At 28.8% G+C, this 18,981-nt stretch overlaps 2 protein-coding genes across 9 annotated transcripts in view; one reads left to right on the forward strand and one right to left on the reverse strand.

The window, feature by feature from the left end:
- Nucleotides 1-13,805, forward strand: part of LOC145960529 (prolactin-releasing peptide receptor) — a 54,384-nt gene extending 40,579 nt beyond the window's left edge. For 4 of the 5 annotated variants that reach the window (XM_083080074.1, XM_083080075.1, XM_083080076.1 and 1 more), the window contains exon 4: nucleotides 13,330-13,805. The gene's annotated coding sequence lies outside the window, so the exon portion shown is untranslated. Of the gene's footprint in view, nucleotides 1-1,212; nucleotides 1,494-13,329 lie in introns of those variants that run through there. The other variant, XM_083080082.1, reaches the window with a different exon arrangement.
- P130cas (Serine_rich_CAS and FAT-like_CAS_C domain-containing protein p130CAS) overlaps nucleotides 1-18,981 on the reverse strand; it is a 184,693-nt gene that overhangs the window by 130,806 nt on the left and 34,906 nt on the right. For all 4 annotated transcript variants that reach the window (XR_014435389.1, XR_014435387.1, XR_014435388.1 and 1 more), the window contains exons 3-4: nucleotides 16,892-17,436; nucleotides 16,550-16,586 (exon numbers count right to left, since the gene is read on the reverse strand). The gene's annotated coding sequence lies outside the window, so the exon portion shown is untranslated. The remainder of the gene's footprint in view (nucleotides 1-16,549; nucleotides 16,587-16,891; nucleotides 17,437-18,981) is intronic.

Below are 18,981 nucleotides of genomic sequence, written 5' to 3' on the forward strand. Positions count from 1 at the left end.
TTGGCGTATCAGAATTACCTCTCTAAGGGGATTACAAGCTTAGTCGAAAACTTCATCGCCTCGTAAGATAGGATACTTTTCCTTCTCTCTCTCTCTCTCTCCTTTTCTCTTTCTCTCCCCTTTTCAGTCGCTCTTTATTTATACTATTTGTTGCTACTTTTTTAAAGGAGCAAACCATGTTCCTAAAAATAAAAATCGCACGGATAGTGGATAGTAATCGTTGTTATTTTAATGAAAACAAACGGATTATCATATATCCGGATCAAGAAGATTCTCATTTTTCCACGCGATAACCCATCTCGTATCTGCTTCTTCGCACAGTAAAGTGGCAGACGAATTTCACTCCGACTCTTCTCGAGCCGATTTATATTCTGTGATAACTTTCGCGTTTTCTTAAGAAGGCAACGCTTGTTGTACAAGGTGTTCATAAAACGCATCTTTTTCGCATTTTTTAAATAAAAACAAATTATGTTGAGATTTTATTATTAAGATCACCCTATTTATGTGAAATTTTGATCATTTGGTATTCAGTTGTTCATTAAGACAAGATGCTTTCAAAATTCGATAAAGAAAATATTATAATATTATTATATTATAATAACTGATTTTACGAGATACTCTGTATAAGTACCTTGTACCATAATACATTGTATCACGTGGCTTTAGGTAGTAATTACGTATACAGGAAGAAAGAAAATTAGGTACTTTAGCATCATGAAATTAATGATGCACGATTTATTGCGCATACCAAGCTACAATATATCGCTACAACAATATTCCCAGCATATTTCTCATTGTGAAGACATTTATTACCAATCTAGATTAATTGAAATTAACTCGCTATTTTAGAATTACAATTTTAGAATTGTAGATTGTCGTAAATTAAAAGGAATCTTTGTTCTATAAATTGTATGAAATGAAAACAGAGTTGTTATTCTTTTTCTCATAGCAATAAAGCAAATAATACAATTTTTTAAAATTTGTACAGATAAAGTTTACTGAACGCTAGAGAGGTAAGATTGTTTTTGAAACTAAGTCATATTTATTTAACATTAAGATAGCTTGAAACATTTGAAATTGTTTTGTATAACTTGATTGATTAAATATATAATTATTTCCATAACTATTTAATTTTAATTTTTTCGTTGACTATTTTTATTAAAAACAAATCAATTTAATTTTAAATCTGTTGAATAATAATTGAAATTCTAGGAATGCTGTGCAAATGTCAATTGATTCGGTCAATCGTGACCCTATGGTACAAATCCTAACAGGTCGCCGTCAATACGGCGCCGCAGAAACCGATTATTCGCCGGCGGCGTTAATGGATTTAATGGATAAAAGCTGGTTATCATCTGGTTATCAGCCCCTGCGACCGAGAGGATTAGCCACTCAGCTCTAGCACTTGAATTTCGTTCAGCATCGATGAATGCTGCCGCGAAGAAAATCGAACAATCGCCATCGAATGCGTCATCGAATTAAATAAGAAGCGAACCTTCGTGGCGCCAGACTGATTTCGAGGATTTCTCGAAGGATTGTTCTGGTTCAATTTCGAGAATAATTGATAAAAATAATTAGTTTACTTCTGTTATCGACTATCTCACAATAAATTGGATATTGGTAGTCGTCTCTCTCCTGTTAGTTATAATAAATATAAGTAAATGTAAAGAAAATAGTTTCGTTCAGGAATAATCTTACATAGTTTTAGACGATCGCGGAAAAATACAGCGGATAGAACTTTGTTTATAATTTTATTCTTGTATAATATAAAAAACATTGGAAAAAATCATGTAAAAATATCAGAATTTATATATCGGAATGTGTACATACAATATATAAATTTATAGAGTTCTATTTCAAATTTTCTTGTACAAATTATGAGTCGTCTAAAATTGACTTTATGATCTTTAAATTTCTGTTTACACTTATCATAAGTGTAAATGGCGTAAATAATATCTAAATGGCTGTAGGGTTTTTATATACATCGTTATATTGAGTTTGTCATCATGACAAACTCAATATAACGATGTATATAAAAACCCTACAGCCATTTAGATATTCGAAATAATAATTACAAACTTTTTGTAAACTGCTTTATATTTATTTCCTAATGACGTATTTTATTGACATTTTAACGATGTTATTTTTAGGAAAATAACACAAAAATACGACATTTTTATTTTAAAATTTCTACTTTTATATACGAGAGCTGTTCAAAGCTGTGAAAGTAATTTCGAACGATGTTTGAGAAATAAGGTAGTTTTTACGGATCATGATCGTGAGCGCCTCTTAAATTTTAGCTACAAATATGTCGCTATGTTGACTGTCACATATACTATTTCGTGTACTATTTTGCGATTTTTCATCTTCCTAATGTAGCTCGGATGTATAACCCAAACATCTACATAAAGACGTCATACACAGAGGCATGTGCGATCTACCAACCTTGCAACCGCAATACGGCTACATTTATGGCATGGTTTATACAAGACTAGCCTTGATTTTCTCAAGCATGTATAATCTCATACCGGCCAGTCAGCAAAGGGAATCTCGTTTATATCGTCTTTAAATTACTCGCGCGCCGAATGTTCGCACAGTTTCGTATTTAATAGTTCCGGATAGTTCATGGTAATTGAGTGCATTAGAGCACAACTAAGTTTCGCCATAAACGATTTACCGAAGCGCCAAAGTATCTTCTGCTAGGATGTTAAACAGATTTTGGTGGTCTTTTACTTCTCGGTCAAATATACTTAACGCGATAAAAAAAATATGCAGATGACTCTTTCATAAAAATTTAAAATAAATAAAATAAATTTTCTTCTTCTCTCTCCCTCTCCCATTTTCTACGTATTTCTCTCTCTTTTTACTACTCATTTTAAACATCAAAAGCTTTGATGTTTTCGATGAATATACTTGCATATATACACGCGTTATGTTTGTTAATTCCTGTATAATCATAAGATTAAATATGCAATTAACTTTCTCACTGGAAAATATGAACTTTTGATTAAATCAAGATTAATTTGATTAATTTAAAAACTCTTATTTATTATTGATGATTTATTGTTTATGACAGATATATTTTTTCTACAAAATATCATTACATAAGTAAAAAAATCTTATTTCTTTTTTGAAATAATTTTATGAAAAGGAAAATTATTGGTGTTTTACAGATATTTATTCAATATATTAATAGAAATAAAAAAACAATTTTAGTATTAATAGAAATGTTTCACAACAATATATCTTCTTTATTTTTATCGTAAAATTATCCCAAAATAAATGAAATATGCAAATAATTTTTTTAATAAATGTTTTAAGAAGAATAAGTTAAAATCCATCATTATTCATTCGATAATTTGTATAAATTAGAATTTTACTTCATGTTTTAATTATTTAGATTAATTAATTCTTCTCGGTAAAAGTACAATTCCCGTTCGATTGAATTTATATATTCTTTCTCATTTACTCCAATCTCTTGCTTTTCGTCTTTTGCGCCCGATTGATCGATACGCAATATACTATTGATTCCTTCGCGTGAACACGTACGTCATGAGGACTTATGTAATTGAAGGCGCAAGTGAGGGAGCTGCTTTATGACGTTTCGAGTCGCAGTTAGCGATTCACACAACGCTTTTCAATAGGTCGTCGCTGTGTTTCGTGAGCATTCTGTTATCAATCGCGCTTTGTACTGCGTGGTGCAGCTCTACCGTGAAAACGCATCCGGCAACCTGTGAAATCAGTAAACGGAACCCGAACCTGCTCAATAGTGCACGCAGCGAAACTGACAAAGATATCGATTGCCTCTCGAAAAAACAAAGAAAAAAAACGTCCGGATCGTTAAATGGGGAATAGGGAGACAAAACCGTCGATCATACTATAGATTTTTTCAAACGGAATGTGAATTTTGATAAGATATCGGTCATGATATGATATTGTTTCGTTTTGAAATCGTATCATATTGTATAAAAGATGATATATGTAAATAAAAATTAAAAAAAAAATTTTCTACGTAATTGGATACTTCAATAAAAAGATAAATTTTAAAAAATTGATAGAAGTTTATTTCGCAAAATTGATAATTTGTTGATTTAGATCTCCAAAAAATATTCAGATATTTTAGAGAATTCTTGATAAACACAATTAAATATAATCATTTGCCATTCAATGCTAGAAATATATGCTATAAGATATAATTGATATTATTAAGTTAATTGTTATATAATGTAGAACTGTGTTGTGATCTTTGCTAGAATCGGTTATTAAGCAAAAATTGATTATTGATTAAAGGCTTTTAATTATTGATTATTGATTAAATTTTTCATATATCTGCATCAAAAACAAATTCTTAGAAGAGTTATGTCAGATTAAGATAAATTACTTATTGAGACGATAATTTATTAGCAAACAATATCTTATTAGTAAACAATTCTTTCCTTTCAAATTCTTTCGATATGATCAAACATTTAATTATACTATATTTATAATAATTTTTATTTATCTATATATAATATGTAATACACTCTATTTTTAATTGAATAGAACAAAAATAAAATAGAAAGATTGAAACACTTTCACGATCACAGGCACTTTTCAAGATCACAGGCAAAGCGTTTGTACCATCGAAACAATTAACTTCTGACAGCGCTTCTAAATGTCTGCAATGAATTAAATGAAATCAAACGGCAAATGCTAGGCACTTAGCATCCATGTTAAGGATCACGAAACGATTTAACGCGATTCACCGCTATTCATACTGCGGTTTGGAATAATTCGACATCGGTCGTCACGCGCAATGAATTTCAATACATTTCATCGCAATATATCCCATCTTTTATCCATAATTTCGTCCTTCGGAACGGAAACGATTAAGCTATGCATAAAGGAATTTCGTAGAGCAGCCATTTCTGCGTTCAGACGACGAAATTTCGTGTGAAGGGAGGATAATTGCGAAAGTGCATTGCACACAGATGGCAATCAAAAGTCTTCTACAGCAGAATATATCATTCCTTTATCGTCTATTAAAATGCATTAACGGATACACAAGAAAAGAGATTTATAGAATAAAACTAAATAAAATTTTAGAGGAGGAACATTATCAAAAATACGTAAATTATTCCAATTTAAAAACAGAAGAAAGAAGATAAAGGAATTTAATAACAGAGGAATTTAATACTAATGGCTCGTCATATAAACTCAAACAATCGACTTTTTCAAGATTTTTTTCTATGGAATTTTATTATATATCAGAAATATTACATTTTTTATTTCTCAAAAATCTCAGTTTTGATTTAATTTGTTTCACCTTATGTGTAAATAATTTTCAAATAAATTTATTTCTGTATTTTATACATGTATTCTCTTTTTAAATATAAAATCAATTTACTCAAGCTTAATTTTTTTCTTATTTAATAAAATAAAATGTAATTGCCACACATTAACATTTATCAAAATTACTTTCATGAAAATATCGAACATTTTTCATTTTCCTTCTCCGTCTCTCTTTTTCTCTCTCTTGGTATCTGTTTAATTAAAGAAACATGAAAGATATATATTTAATTAAAGAAGAATGAAATCTTGATCTAATTTCTATGTTACATGCATGCGTACATGAATGCTCACGGGCATGTTATAAACGAAAGACATAATTATCTATTTTTTGCAAAACTACAAGTGCTCTTATTGCTCGTATTAATTCCGTAAGATCTCTCTCTTGATCGTTCCGGAAAGTAATTGAATTTATAGCGCGTTATACAGCTATACAGAAGATATTATGAAATAGGATTTATTGTAGGTTGTAATATTGTGTTATCTAGGGGGAAATGTGACAGTGAATATGACCAGAATATGCATGTGTATATGTATGTATGCATGTGTGTGTGTGAGCAGTTATGACATTCAGATAATGCACGTACGAATGTAATTCGCATATGTGCAATTGAATATGCATATATGCAAAACGAGCAAAATGGAATATAATTGAAATCGTATAATAAAGTTTTATTTGTAACATTCAGGAATTTCGATAAAAAAATACTTATGAAATCACAGAATACATCTTTTATCGAAAATTCTGTCAAAAATTACAGATCTAAAATGAAATTTTAAATTGCACATTTTATTCCATTTCGTTTCTTTTTACATCAACGGCCCGTGTTCTACCATCTACAGTATATTAGCAACGCGGCATTATTTGCACAACAGCATCACGAAGTTTGCCCGCTCCATAGTGTAACTTCCTCTCTCGCCACTTCCCCGATGTTGTACAATTCCGAGATTCAATTTGACGAGCGGTGAAGTACAGGAAGCGGATACGTGACTATTCGTGCGATACAATGAAAGGGATAAGGTACGAGTGGCAAAATCCTAGATGTCCTTTCCACGGTCCCGCTCGATACTCAACACGTATACCATAACACGTGACAATAGCCCTCGAGTGATTTTCGAACAAGACGATGCAATTTTAAAATTTCTTCCGAAATCGGCAAACAGCGAGCGCATCATGCTTTTCATTTAAATCTCCACGGGACTTTTTTTTTCGTCGCGCGAAAGGAAACGAGGATGCGCTTTTTTGTTGCCAGCGCAAGCAAGAGCAGCTTCGAATCACTGCTGCTCGATAAATTGGACCGCGAAATACGTCATTCTCTCGAGCACTTAAGCCGTCTGGCGAAATCTCGAAACGTTGGGGACGCACGATTATCCGTCTCTCGTTTTATACCTTCTCGTTTTATAGCGCGTTCTTTTATCGCACGATGGAGAAAAAGGTCGCGGTAAAAAAGTTGACTAGATGGAAATCTTTTGTGGCGCGCTGCAATCGGCATTACGTTAACCATGTCGGGAAAACACAGAGAAATTCTCGTTTGCCCATAGCCAAGTCTACGAAAGCTTATCGGTCTTGCGAAAAAAGAATAATCCCTTATTCGATACAGTTCATTCTTAATGAATATTTTTCCAATCGTACATATGTATCATGTTATAATCTTGATAAAGCAATTGTCGATAATTGCATCTGTGCGGAATATCATTATTTAGAAAAGAATATCGTATGCCTGTTTATACACATCGATAATCAAATAGAATTCATATTCAAATAGAATTCAATTCACGCATACATATGTACTTGTTAATCTATTATATGCAGATTATTCCGTCACGTTTAATTGTTATGATTAAATTAATTGCATTATAATAACTATCCGAATTTTGCTGCTGCAATTAAAGTCAATTATGATTATAGTCAGGGCATACGATAATACCAATATATTCCATTCTAAACTCTGGATAACTAAATAATCAATATGCATACTAGGATTCTTCTATTTTATTAAAAAATTCGAGTATGCAGTTTGATGGTTTATAAAAAAATTTGGGCCAATATTTATAATAATTTTATTTACAAATAGCTATGTCGAATCTTATTTCGTGATTCCTTAATAAAAACGCAATGAAGACCCAAGCAAATAATCTACGAGAACATAAAAAGTTATGGAACCCGAGAGGAGGTTTGCGATATCATACGTGAATCTTTTCGTATATTATGATTATTCTTGTCAAGATAAATTATGCAAGAAAACTCGAGCGCGAGAAGAGAAAAACGATCGATGTTTTTAAATACAAAAGACCAGATTTAATGATGCATCCCGTGTAAGAATAAAAATTGGTCATTTAAAGTGTCGTCCTTAATCATGCGTCGTAATAATCTCCCGAGATACCGTCATTTGCATGTGAAAAAAAGAGTGATTTGAGCGATGCGCTCGACGCAGTAGTCTTTTAGGTATATTAATAAAGTATGCCGAGGAGATATACGGTTTTTGCTTAGCTGCGACATTAACGTCGGTTAATTCATGGTATTCATAGAAATTTCACGAGCGCACTGCGCTGTTAAAATTTTAATGGCTCTCATTTTTTATCCTTTTTTACAGAAAGAGAAGTTGCGGTTCTACAAGAATATTTCTGACATAGGATATGTATATAACTATTGTTTCTCGATTTATACAATACAAAAAAAAACTCTAGCACATTTATAATTTTTGAAAAGACAAGATTAAAAAATTTATGTATATCTATATTTTAATCTTTTTATTATATTTTAAAAAGGTAAAAAAAAATATATATATATTTTAACCTTTTTTATTTTCAGACTTATATATTTTATGTTAAATTAATTATATTTATATTCTTTCTTTCTTTCTAATATTATATCGATTAATATCGATTATACGCGAAAATATTTATAACTTTAATTAAGATAACAATCATTCTTTTTATCCTTTCCTGAATCAAATATAAGCTGCATAAATGAGATAATTGGACAAGTATTAAAAATGATGTATTGTTCACGAACACGGTTGGTCTCTTTCGTTATTTATTTATTTATTCCTTTTATATCTCGATTCTGGTATCAAACAAATGACAAAACGACTTAGTTCCATCTGCCTGATAAAAATCAGAAATAATAGATTTGATACAGGATATCAGAATGAAACCTTCGCGTTTCGACAAGTATCAAGATAAAAAAAGTCGTACATTTTTACAGATAAGAATGACTGTTTTTTACAGTATCTACTATCGCGAAAACAATAAAAGTTGTTTCTTTAGACGTTGTCGTATATTTTTAAACGATCGTTTCTTGTCGTTTTACCTTGTTCTTATTATACTTTATTTGTTTTTCATCGTTTATTTACTGGAAATGCAAAATACAAGGTTCTAAAAAAATAATTTTAAAGAAATATATTATAATTATAAACGAGGCATTAAAACAGAAATAGTAATTTTATAATATCAAAAATAAATTTATAGTTAAAGATAAAATTTGCATATCATGAAAAAATATAATACTGAAATCTCTGAAATATATGAATGAAAAAAAGATGTTTCCAAAGTTTACATCCGCGTTTCCAATATAATTTTATCAATATTTTTATCGAGAAAGTGGAAAAAAATGAGAGTTAATAAAAACCAATATTTATATACGAAGTAAAACTGATAGATAAAAAATTTGTTACATGTAGATATAAAGTATAACGCAATAAAATATTTTTGAGAGAAAAAATATATCGGTCATAAATTTATTTGTAAATTATTCTAAAAATTCCCACTAACACGAACGGAATATGTAAAATAGTTACAGAATAATTTAGCAAGTTAAATAAAATATCTCTTTATTACATACAAATTAAATCTCGCTTAATTAATCAGATTAAATTCACATGAACTAAAAAATGTTCAGAAAATTAAATCAAAAGCATATGTAAACCTATGTTTACCTTAATTATCATTGTTGATGTATATAATTAAGAATGTGTATAAAATTATATTATAATCATTTTTTTTGTTCTAATTGTTTAAAAAATGCATTATACATTAATATCCATTTATTAATATATATTTCATAAAATGTTTAAAAATTTCACAAAGAATCAATATGCTATGTTGCAGAATATTAAATATAAATACTAACAAAAGAATTCATGAATATGGCACATGAAAGACACGCTGAAACGTTCATCCTTTCAACAAATTTTTGTTATTTACATTGCATAACGAATGCAATTCACTTTGCATGCGAGCACATTAAAACCAAGAATATTCTGTATACAATATTACACATCTACCCTATATTACTAAGCTTCTTTGAACACGAACAAATTGCGATTTGCATCATGTATGTGTGAAATGACCGAAAAGTTATAGATGAAAGACATGTCGAAATAACGCGCAACCTATTACAAATAAATGTTCATCAAATATTTAAATGAATCGGTATTTCTATGTTTTATATATCGTGAAGAATGTTTAATTATAAGTTGCAATTAATCGTTGGACCACGTGTCTGTGATCGTGTTCTCGTTAAAACCAAGCTTTAATTTATCGATGACATTGCTCGTGAAAAATCAGCAGGCGTTATTTCACCGTTTTATTCTGAGAACAAGCGTATGCGTTTCTCTTGAAATAGTGGTACGGATTTAACCATAGATAACCACTAGGAAGTCGTATTTCAGTATCCGATGAATGAATGCAGCTCTGTGGCAATCAAATTTTTTTGCGCACGTCCTATGAACTCTCCGCGTATCGCGTGTTTGATGGAGATTCAAACCAATCCATTTAAGATACACAAACAATCTTCTATATATCCTATAAATCTTAGAATATTTACGGATTAATGATTAAAGTATGTGTGTATTTCAGGAATTTAATTTGTTGTAAAATATATAATCTTTCAAAATTAATATACCTAAAATGATTTTACATATATTACATGAATCCAATTTCCTAGACATAGATATGTATAATCACGAGCAATATGATGAATAATTGTGGAATTTATGTCATATTTGAATTATAACTGTTATAATTATTGGTATAATCAATTATTGAAAGATTACGTACACACGAACAAATATTATCGTTTATAATATTCGTTATCATAACTAATATAAAAATTCGAAGTACATTGAAGTGCACAAGTGTAAATGATGTATCGGTTATTTCTCGGTAATATTTCCGAGTATTTTTTAAAGTACGAGAAAGAAATACTGTAGCAAAAATCTATTTGCAAGAAACAATCTCACCACAAGCATTCTCTTGGTTTCTAAGAATACTTATAATAACAAGTCTCACATTTAACCAACTTTAAACTTTACTTTCAAACTAAAATTAATATTACAGTCAGGTTGCTTCTAAAATTACATGATGTAAAATAATTAAATTATGAAATTTATTTTTATAGTACTTATATTCTTGTTTATGAAACTGTTACTATATGAAATTTTAAGTTGTAAATTGAAAAAGCAAAATAAGATAAATATAATTTATAATTTTCTTCCTTAATTTTCAAATATCGTATGTTGATGCAACTAAATAACAAACTGGATTACATAAACATCATAAATAATATGTAATTATGCGATGGCTTTCTTTAATTATTTAGATTTCAAAGTCAACAATCTGCAGTTAATGGTATAGATCAATTATTTATTCATTTTCGGCGAATACGATAATGCAAACAACACGTTCAACAAACATTGCATATTACATTTGTCGGCTGAAGTTGAGGTGTTCGCAACATGCATATATTGACCTTTTCATTCTGAACTGAACAAATATTCCATCAAATATACAAAGACATATTTTTAGGATTATTTCTAGAAAATTTTGAAAAATAAAAAATTAATTGTTTGTCTGATAAAATCGATTCTTTTCTCCAAGAAATGAGAAAATGATATTCCTAGTCATTTTACTAGATCTCTAGGCAACATTCACCAGAATAAATTTTGTTAAAATATATTATATTTCTGTTACATATACATACTAATATAAAAATTAAATGTATTCAAATAGTATTTATCTTTCGTTCGTGATTTAACGAATAAGCAAAAGAATTTTTAAATCTCAGATTCTACATCCTGACTTCGAGATAGACGATAAAGCACACTTGCCGTAAAAAGGCGCATATGGAATGTTTGGAGAAATTGAAAAATGAGAAACATTCAATAAATTACCAATAACACGGGTGACAGTTTCGCCATGTTGTAGGAATGATGAAATGCCCCCGATCAATTGAATTGATAATTCACGATGACAAACCGACCGCCGTTTTTCCATACAGAAATACTAACATCTGAGAAATTGTACTGCACTTGCGTCATCGATCATATTGCGATCGACGACATGAATAACAACGTCTGTTCCCCTGCGCTTTGGATTATGCCTTCCCAAAGGAACCGCCGAGTTCAATGTGGTCATGTCGTGACCAGTAAGGCTTTCTCTGCTTTCTCTATCTCAAAGGACGTAAGGACTTGTCACGTAGGATTGTTATTTTGATCTTTCCATTGAGATTATCCTTTGATCCTTTGATTACATCATCACTATTCATACTCTCCTTGCGGAAATATTATTACGTGAAGAATTTAGAGCAAGAACGAACTAAGTTTCTCGTAGGATTTACTTTAAAGTCATATCTAAGATAGATTTTATAAATTATGAGCTTATTCTATTTTGGTTTTAGAATCTTTTGTCTCATAAATCATACTAACATTGTAAATTAAATTTAATTATGACAGAAAGTTCAAATAATTCACTATTTTTTCTGGCACTATATATATAAATTTAATTTATAATTTACTATATATATATATATATATATATATTGCCAGAAAAAAAATATATATACATATAGGAGATTATTAAAAGTATTTGTTTAAAGATAATAGATCCTTTGATAAAACTAAATAACGACAGAAATACAGCAGAATATTAGCAAAGTATTTAGCGAAGGTCGAAATAGCTACGTTTAATTCGAATGAATTTTCTCGTGTTTGCAATTTTCGTTATTTTGCATGCAATGAAATGCATTAACTATGTAGATTGCAAGCCGCGCATAAAATGCATTTCTTCTATGAACATGGAGAACAAAATCGATATGCGTGTTAATATTCAGCGCGTTACCTGCCCGCCTCGATCAAACTTCTCGTAAGCAAAGGGACTAAACACAGCTGCGTCGTTTGCCGATTAATCAATGTCATAGTTTTATTCTGACGTAGGAATATTTAATTTTTCGTATGTACATAAATAATCAGACATATTTCCTATAGCGCAGAAGAAAAATTTACGTGGATGAAAATTTGTTCTATGGAAGTATTTATTGATAAAATTTAGTTTAAACTTCGTGAGAGATAATTTTCCAAAGTGTGGAAAAATATAATAGGATGATAGAATTATAATCAATATCACAATGATTCAATTTTTATTACTTTAATTTTATTTTAATAATATTATTTTAATTTTATGATTCTCAATTTTCGAAATTTTATTCTTAGAAGAATTATGCTACTTGTGAAAAAAATTTTATAATTAAAAAGATAGAGTAAAGAATTTTTTTATTAAATTAAATGTAAATTTTTATATTAAATTATAATAAATGGTGCGAAATATTATACATGAAGTATGTCGGATAATGCTTCCATAAATTTTTTTCTGACACTGTGGGAAATATATCCGACTCTATCTATATACATTCGTTCGAAAAATTAATAATAAAATATTTTTAAAATGTATTACGCTTTAATTTGAAAAGATGCTATATTTTATTTATTAATTTAATTTATTATATTTAACTGAGATACTCCATGTTTTAAATAAACTTATACTTATATCTTTTGATAACATTAAATCTCTGTAGAGAAATTCTACATGAATAAATAACATAAAAAAGTATTTATTATGTATATAGCGTTGAAAAACAAATTAGCCATTTCCTCATCAATTCCCCATTAAAGATTTTATATTAAATTTTATTTATGGGATAAAAGTTCTGTTTTTATTTTTCAGAAAGTACCAGTCATCAAGCTTGGAAGATATGCTCATGTTGCTCCCATCATTTCAATCAAACGGTTGTCGATCGGATAAATCAAAAACAGAGAAGATGTTTGCAAGAATAATGCGTTTATCGTAAATTCTGTAGAATATAATTGCGCATATTTATGTAAACTGTGATGTAATTAAGGATAATATTATGAGCATTAGATAAAAGCATGCATGTATCAAGCTATCGAGCGATAGGCTCTAGAGTAAAGCGCATAAAAAATGCAAATATTATAAATGCGTCTTGATCAATGGCCTGTTCATGATGTATTTACTGTCAATCATAATAAATGGTGCATGTGTAACATATATATATATATATATATATATATATATATATATATATATATATACACACTATTAAAGTCTTAAATCGTCATTTACTTACTATTCCAATTTTTGATTTCTTATATTATTCTCTACAAAATTATTTTAATATGACAATAACAATACAAATTCTTTTGTAAAATCTATTTAAAAAAATATGTATAATATTTGCTTGCGTTTTCGAATATAGTTATTAAAATATATTTATTTATAATATTGTGTTTTCTCATATGATATATATAATGTAATCTTTATATAATTATTTATTTATTGCTTCGAAAAAAATGTCGCCAAACTGCGTAAGATTTATGATATTCCACAATATCGATTCGTATCTTTTTTGTGCAATAAAAATTAAAGCAAAATAACGTTTTACTTTGTTGTTTCATATAACGCGATATGATGACCGAGCATTGCAGCATTTCGAATGTGTCATTAAAACCGATAGATTCGGCTATTACAACTTTTTCATCGCTTCCAGACTACACAACTTTGCAATTTATTTCCGAAGTTCCTTCCATTCTCGTTTATGATTGCGGCATCAATATTATCGATTCCAACCGATGACAATAAATGATGACGATATCAAATTAAATCGAATCGTATAAATATATGACCGAAAATATATGGCTTGAAATTGTGTTAAAAAAGAATAGATATTTCAATGCAAAAAAATCTGGAAGGAAGAGAATAAAAGAAATTACACACTGTGTACCGGGAGACTGGCAGGATATTAAATCTTTATGCGCTACAGAAATCAGTTAATAGAAAACTGAATATCTCAATCTCTTTGTCGGGAAAGCTAAAATTGATTTGGTTGCCAACGCGAGAGAAAACGGCCCTGCTCGGTCCAAAGCGAGGTCAACATACTTTGAGAAACCAAGGTGGAAATGCGTCCTTTCATGCACATAATGCATTCTCGGAACAGTATAATGATTGCCGAGAGGTCGAGCTTTTTGTGAGATTGAACTGCAATTAAATTTAATAATGTCTTTCTATTAATATATAATTGTTATATATATTACATTTAATTATTACATATATGTATGTTTTATATGTGTGATATATTATTTTTAAAACATTATTTTTAATAATATGTTTATTCTTATGTAAACTTGTTGACTCTGTAAGATTGGATCTTTTTTTTATAGTAGAAACATTTTTAAATTACATAGAAAAATATATAGAAAATTCGTACCAGATTTTATATTGATTTTAGCGAACGAACTTATGATTGAAAGAGATGTAGGTACACAACTAAAATATTCCAAAAATATCTGGAGAAAATTTTATTTTACTTTTCGAATTATATTAAAATAGATTTTAATGATTTATAATATTTAGTAATATATTTTTTATCTGACAAGAAAAGAATAGTAAAATTTATATATTGTGCATACATACAATTATTATACATACAGGGTGGAAAGTTTTAAATGAATACTCTGTATATGCATATTATTATGCATAATATGATTATATAATCCCGTTTATTTCATGATTGATTATTTTTTGCGAAAAATGCCAAAAGATGCCAATTTTGTTTTCGAGAAGGACATTGAAGTACATTAAATTCAAGGAAATTTTTCATTCCCTTTGTCGAGGTAGGTATCTCTTTAAAAATCTGAAATGGCAATAGGGTAGGTATACCATTAAATTGTATATCATTTTAAAGATTTTTTAATTCTCTGTACAACTCTTTTTTTTCTTTAAATGAATATTTTATAATAGATGTTAAAAAAGTTGTACAGAGACTCAAAAGACCTTTAAAATGATATACCACTTGACCTCTATTGCCATTTAAGATTTTTGAAAGAACTGACTCCAACAAAGAGGATGAAAAAATTTCGTTGCATTTAATATACTTAAATGTCCCCCTTGAAAATAAAATTGACATCTTTTGGTATTTTTCGCAAAAAATAATCAATCATGAAGTAAATGAGTGGAAAGTTTTAAAATGAACATCTTGTATGAATTATATGTGTGTACAATGCCATTATTATTGGTTCAAAAAGAATCAATTAAAAAATAAATATCAAATTATTGCAAACCAATAATTTTCAGTGTTATAACTTTAAAGCAAATAAAAGCATATTATCTATAGAATAGAAAAATAAACAACGATAAAATTGTTAAAATAGAAATTATCGTTCGCACTATTGGAATTGCTTTCTACAGAATCAAATATATAAATTCCTGTGAAAAGCTTTCTTTATTTTTTTAGTATTTAAAAATAAAGTAGAAAAATCTTTTACTTTCGAAAGATTAATATGACATCCGCATGTGATGCACTTTGATCAAAGGAGATATAAATTTAATATCTTTAAAACATCTTCATGTATGTTGCCAAGCTCACCGAAATAAACAAGAAAAAGAATTTTTTTGATCATGTGTCAACATTCCATTTAATCTTAGTAACTCTAATGGTACATATTGTGCGCTATTTGATCTTGCATCAAATACTTAAGAAAGTTCGAAAATTCGAAAACATATCTCTGGAGTATATCAATTCAGAAGAAAGAATTCAGAGAAAGAACTTATTAATAGATTAATCTTTTATTTAGAGAGATCTCGAAATCTTGTTACATATTTAATTTCAAGTAAATTTTACTGTGAGATTTATTATTAAAAAATTAGAATATAGCGCTATAAAAATCTTTGTTGTTAAAAAATTGAAAATGTAGTAACTAATAAATTCATAAAATCTTTCTAAAAGAAGATGAAAAATATCCTCCAAGTACATAAAACGTATCCATTTATATGCAAGGAATAGAAGTTAAAAAATAAGAAATTATACATAAATTATATTGTATCTTTACTTGGAGTACTTTTACCATAAATAAAAATTTGTTTGACTCACCGATATGCAACAGTGGAGTTATTTATGAAACGTTAATCTGTAACATACAAATATAAAATTCAAATTATAGTAATGTTTAATACGATTAATATTTCAATAAATTATTATCGTATCGAATCTAATCCAATAAAATCTAATAAACAAAGATATTGATTAAAATAATTATATGTAATTGTTGAATAAATTATTTTTTTCTTAAATATAAATTTTTATAAGATTTAAAAATCTTTTTCTTTAATTGTTGATTAAATCAATACAAATAAACGAACCAAATAAATAGGAATATACTTGCGCAATTAATATTTTGTATATACATTGATATATAAATAATAAATTACTCACCTCAAGTTGCTTTGCCGTCGTCCGATGCTTTCTAGGCCTTCTCCTCCTTTTAGACCTTTTAGATCTCCGTTTTCATGCTTTTTTCAGGTTTCCTTCTTTTCACGTTTTCTTTGTCCTCCTTTTTGCATTTTTATTACACTTGAGCACTGCATTTATTTGCAAAAATATAGTTAACAATTATATTAATATCGCGCGTGAAACATCTGACACATAAATGCATGAAAATAAATGCATGAAAATTTTACACTGCAAACTTTCGAATTAATTAATTAAAACTGAAAGAATTATTCGCGTTGAGAAAACTGATGCGCGATACTTTGTCTGGTAGTCCTTGGACGCACGACACTTTGCACGGCACTCCCGAACTAATTAAAACGCGACGAACCATCCGCGACACAATGACAAACGGATGCATTATTCAATACGCTAGCCACATATGAGTTATTTAATGAATTATTGACTCATGGCTGTATTTCGGGTACTTAGCTTTCTCTTCAAGATAAACCTTCCAGATACTGAGCTCTCTCACCGATGTCAAAGTATATCTGAAAGGAGGATCATATAAGTCTATTAAGTATTATATAAATTTGTATTATAATATAATTTACAATTTACTTTATAATTAAGATTATACCTATATTGCATCCTTTTTCACCAATGAAAAATAATAAATAATAGAAAAATATGACTGATTATTAATCTCGATATGAGATATTTAAATACAAAAATATATACTACAGAGAAATGTATGAAGCATTAAGAAAATAATTATTACTCATAAATATATCATAAAAGAATGGTAATTTAAAATTCCCATCGTTTTAATTTATATTTTGAATAAAGAAACTGCGCAAAATATTTGTTTCCATAGATTGTATATCTTAATACGTTTACAAATCTTCAATAAAGAATCTTAATTGATAATCATTTGTAAAGAATGATTGTGTTTCGAGAAAAGACACACGGAGCAAATTGAAAATGTGACGATTAATGATCTATTCGTCAAAAAATCTGCTATTAAATTTAATGTTATTTTGGGAAACTTTGGCATATTTAATATTATTTTATGAGAATATGAAATACCCTGTTCTTTCAGTGACATTATGTATTCTGCAACCGAATCGCGTTTTCTTTTAAGTCTAAAAGAAGTTGTATTATCTTTTCCCAGGAGACTTCCTATGTTATGATGAGGATTAATTTAACAGCCGCGTTACAAAAATGAACTCAAATCAGTCATGTAACGTCCGTTCGTCTATCTTATCTTATCGCATTTATCCCCGTGAGATGTGAAGGATATACGGGGAGGACATTTAAACCGTCGGTGAAATGAGATGGAAATTACGATGGCGAGTGACGAAAGTACGAACTCAGAATGGAGAAAATGTAAATGAGAAGGATAGACCGGCGGAAGTTTCATCTTGAAAAACGGGTCACACTTTTCTGCGGAACCACTATACCGGCGTAGCACGGATGAAAAAACAAAAGCGAGACGATTATTAATGAGAACGTTAAGCTAGCCACGGCCGATATATTGCGTACTGTGGTAGGCAATGGTCGTTTGTACCGCAATAAGCGACAGAAATTGACCGCTTCTTAATTATTGTCGCTTTTTCCTAGTTACACCCGATGAATGATATCAGTAAAAATTCTATACTTGAAATACTGGTAACAGGATTTTTCAAAAATTATTTGCAATAACATTTCTCTCTAGACATCAATAATTTTTCTAAAATTAAATTAAAATAAAAATAATTATTAATTGTAATCGCAAAATTACAAATATATATTTCATAATATGATCAATATAATATAATAATATGGCGTATACGTATATACGTAAATAAATATAGATAAGAAAATATCGGTAAATATAGGTAAGAAATTATAAACCTAGCACATCTATATGTAATCTATCTATAAATGCTCACATAAGGATTTGACGAAAATTGTTCATGAAATTATATAATAACAATTTTCTACTATAATCATTTTTTCTTACAATTGATATTAGAATACAAATCAACAAAATCGTTAACAACTTTTTAGAAAGCTTTTTAGAAGATCAAATTTTTAAGATGTAAAAAATTAAG

The sequence above is a fragment of the Camponotus vicinus genome, unplaced genomic scaffold (assembly GCF_025532165.1).
Source record: "Camponotus vicinus isolate PSW18456_S1 unplaced genomic scaffold, iyCamVici1.0 SCAF_10, whole genome shotgun sequence".
Lineage (NCBI taxonomy): Eukaryota > Metazoa > Arthropoda > Insecta > Hymenoptera > Formicidae > Camponotus > Camponotus vicinus.